A 3,975-nucleotide genomic window follows, 5' to 3' on the forward strand; every position below is an offset into this window, starting at 1 on the left:
GGATGGAGGAGCCTTGTGGGCTACAGTCCATGGGGTTGCAAAGAGTTGGACACGACTGAGCAACTTCACTTTACTTTTACTTTACTTTTTATGCTGCAAAAGGAGAAGGACATTTAACTTGTTTTGTGATATTGACGTCTTCTCATGAATAGTGTGTAAGTTCCTAGGACTTAAGGCATATAATTTAGGAGTTTTTCAGTTGTAACAGAAAGTACAACTCAATCTACTGAACAGAAAATAATAATTTTAAAATATATTTGTATAGTTTAAAAAAAATTAAGATCACTGCCTTCAGGCATGGCTTGATCCAGGGGCTCAAACACTGTCATTAGGACTCAGTTGATTTTACTTCCCTCTGTGTTGGCTTTACTCTCAGGCAGATTTTCTCCGTGAGTTGGTCACAGGCAGCTCAATCTTCATAGTGCCAAGCCCTGCAGAAAGAGAGTTTCTTTTCTCCAAGCAGCTTTAAAAAAAAATCCCCAGGTCTGACTCACACTGACCCAAATTAAGTAACATGCCTACCTCTGAACCAATCACTGGGGCCAGAGGCATGTTATCTGATTGACCATATTAAAACACAGGCTGAGGATGGAGTCAACACCACCAAGACTACCACTGGCTCTGGATATGGGAGGGTCAGTTACCCTGGAGGAAAACAAATGGTTGTCGAGGGGTGATTGGATGAAAGAAACAAAAGATATCCTTCAAACTCTGGCTAGCTTTTGGAGAGGAAGCGGAGAATATGAGGAACCCTGGGGTGCATGGTAGGGCTGGGGAAAGGTGGGGAGGAGGTTTCCCCGAATCATTGGTGGTTCATTCAGGAAAGCATGTGGGTAATTTTAATTCAAAAGAATTAACTAGAGTTAGCAATTTCCTGTACTGGTGTTCTGAAAAACGACACCAGCCCAACACCAGGCACTTGGCATTCGATTCCTGCTGCTAGCACGCTGACAAATTGCCAATATACATGCAGCGAGTGTTGTTAAGTACTTCACATATTTATGCTGACTTCACGGGAGCAATAGATTCCGTGGCAGAGACACTCTTGCATATTTATTGGAAAGGTGCTTTGCATGGCATGCTGTGCATTGCCTCCTGGCCTCTCCTTCTCTATTTCCAAGCTTCGTTTGAGTATTGATTTGAATAAAGTCATAATTGCAACAGAAGCCTTTGTAACTTAACTGAAAGTGGATCTACTCTGCAGTGTATGATGTACCATTTTATGTCATTCTAGATTGTTCTTAACTCTCTGTTGTCTCTGGGTAACTGACAATATTCTGGATTGCTTGGCTTTCTCCCTTTGCAGATGACACATAGAATGATGCAGACTAAGAAGGCGAGAATAATCAGGGCTCACGGTGGAGGGAATGGGGGCCTGCTGCAGTGGATCCAGGTTTGCCTATGAAATTCTAACCCTTCCAAATAGCTCTCTCAGTTCAATGAGAATGACCTTAGTATCCCTCTTGTCCTTAGTCTCTCCTGTTGGAAAGAAAAGGGGTGGAGGAGCAGACGGAGGAGACAAACCAGAGTCCGACTGTGTGAAAACCTATGTCGGTTTTGGCATTTCCCACAAGGCTACAAATAAACAGCATTTGGACGTGAGTCACCACACCATCAGCCTCAGAGCTTGGTCTCCTGATGGATTTAGCCTCCACCAAACAAAGACACTTACTGTTCTATGGTTCTAAAGACGATGGGCCATTTGTGGGGCACGAGTCTGGACATGAGCCCCCCCAGGCCTGGAAAACCCATTCCCCCTGACCACAGCCCCCTCGTGATGGACCTCACGGGCTGTGAGAGGTCTGGCCAGGGCTTTGCAACACAGAATTTCAGTGTGAGGGTAACTGGCAGACAGAGAGACAGAAGCCACTATCCTCGTCTTCTTCAGAGGGAATGGGAATCTGGGATCCTTCAGTTTTGCTGATGGGCAGGTGTGGGTGGCAGGGCATGGGAGACAGGCCAGGAGTGACAAGAGGGAATGTGAAAAAAGAAAAGAGGCTTGTTTACTGCTTGAAAGTATGCAGTGTTTCCTAGATAGTTCAAGCCACTAAAGGAACAAACAAGCAAAAAGGTTAGCTACTAGATGGACTGATGTATAAACTTCTCTGTAGCACAATAACCCCACTGCCAAAAAGTTCATCTCCGGGGATGTTTACTTCTCTGAGCATTTCTGCTCTTTCATGGGTTGCGGACTCATTTTGCCAGCAAATTGGGCTTTCCTGAGACCAGTACAGATCCTGCTTCAATTTGCACCTTCTTCCCCCTCCCACTACTGCCAGTTTCAAATCCTGAAACTTGAACAACCAGGAGTCAGCTTTTCATGCACTGCAGGGTGCGAGGGTCTCTTAGACCCAGCCTTGAACAAGAGTAGCAAATAGATATCCATTCAACCAGTTTCCAGGCAGGACATCCTGTTTGTTGGGACCTGGGCTAGTGCAGGAGATACTCAGATTTAGATGTCCTCAAAGCACTCTTGTCTAGTAGAGAGAGTGACCGATGTGTTGAGTGCCATGAGAATTACATACCTTGGTACTATGACAAGTGCCACTTTTCAGAAGTTACAGTGGGGGTCCAAGGGAGGGAGAGGTGGGTCTGAGTTAGGAGAAAGTGGTGGCAGAATAGGGATGAACTAAGCCTTAGCCAAATGATGAAGATGCTGGGCCAGGAACAGGTACTTGTGCTTTGCATCCGTGGAATCATCTCATCTTGGTAAGTCTGTGATGCAGAAACAGCTATTATCCCAGAAGAGGACACCGAGAGACAGCCAGTTAAATGGAGCAGGACCTTATAGGGCATTCCTGGGACTGACCCCTCCCCCATATTCTCTGCTTCAGCTCCTCTCAGAAGTACCTAGATAACAGGATCTGGTCCATATTTCCTGAGTTGTTTTTACAGATGCTAAAGCTTCCACCAAAAGGAGGATGTTAATTACTTGATGACCCCCAGGCCCCCTGACCTCCTGGAGCCTAAGGAATGATAATGTTAACCCCCATGACACCTGTTACCTCACCATCAACCAGTCAGAGAATCATGCAGGAGCTGATCATGTATGTACCCTGCAACTCCACTCTCTCCCCTGGTCTTTAAAAATGTTCTGCTGAAACCCATCAGAGAGTTCAGGTATTTTGAGGGTTAGCTACCCTGACTTCTTGCTTGGTACTTGCAATAAATGCTGCACTCTCCTTCACCACAGCCTCGTGCCTGGAGACTGGCTTCACTGCACACAAGTGAGCAGACCTGAATTTGGTTTGTCAATACCAGGACGGTGGCAGGTCCTGGAGTGAGTACCTCTTTATATTTTACACCCCAGGCAGCTTTCCCCTCTCTAGTCCTAGCCCTGAAGCAAGAGTTTTAGTAACTTGCTCACATGCTGCTAAGTGGCTCTGCCAGGATTTGGATCAAGACTGAGTATACCACCAAGCCCTCCACAAATGCTTACCGAGCTTCTACTGGAGCTAGGAATTGCTGTCAGCACTGGGTATACTGGTGGGAAAACATGCTGTTCCTGTCTACTATGTGGTGATAGAGACTGTTTCAAACTGTAACTCTGACACACACTGCAAAGGAGAGGTCCATGGTGCTCTAAGGATAGTAAGGGGGATCTGAACCAACCCAGGTAAGGGCAGGGAAAAACCGAGCTGAGAGCAGAAGCCTGAGTAGGAATTAATTTGATGTATATAGAACGGAGTAGAGTGTTTCAGGCAAAGGGACTAGCACATGCAAAGTCCCTTTGCATGGGGGCAGGACAGAGCATAAGCCACCCCCAACCCTGGCTAGAATAAAGAGAATGACCAAGTGGGTAACTACCTGAAGAGGTGGGCCATGCAGGTTCTTGGAGTTTGGTGTCTTTCCTATCCTGAAGGTGATGGGGATAGGCTGGGAGAACCTCCAGGAAGCAACAACAATGACGAATGGGTACAGAGACAGTGTGCTTGGGAATCTCGAGAGGTAGTTTGTCATATGTCTGGAACAGAG

General features: G+C 46.4%; 1 long non-coding RNA gene across 1 annotated transcript; it reads right to left on the reverse strand.

The window, feature by feature from the left end:
• Positions 1-230: 230 nt before the first annotated feature.
• Positions 231-2,709, reverse strand: LOC123330227. Its single transcript, XR_006545960.2, has 3 exons — positions 2,526-2,709; positions 523-645; positions 231-431 (listed from the first exon to the last, which is right to left on the reverse strand). It is a non-coding gene; the product is annotated as an uncharacterized LOC123330227 (long non-coding RNA).
• Positions 2,710-3,975: the final 1,266 nt, after the last annotated feature.

The sequence above is a fragment of the Bubalus bubalis genome, chromosome 18, assembly GCF_019923935.1.
Source record: "Bubalus bubalis isolate 160015118507 breed Murrah chromosome 18, NDDB_SH_1, whole genome shotgun sequence".
Taxonomy (NCBI): Eukaryota; Metazoa; Chordata; class Mammalia; order Artiodactyla; family Bovidae; genus Bubalus; species Bubalus bubalis.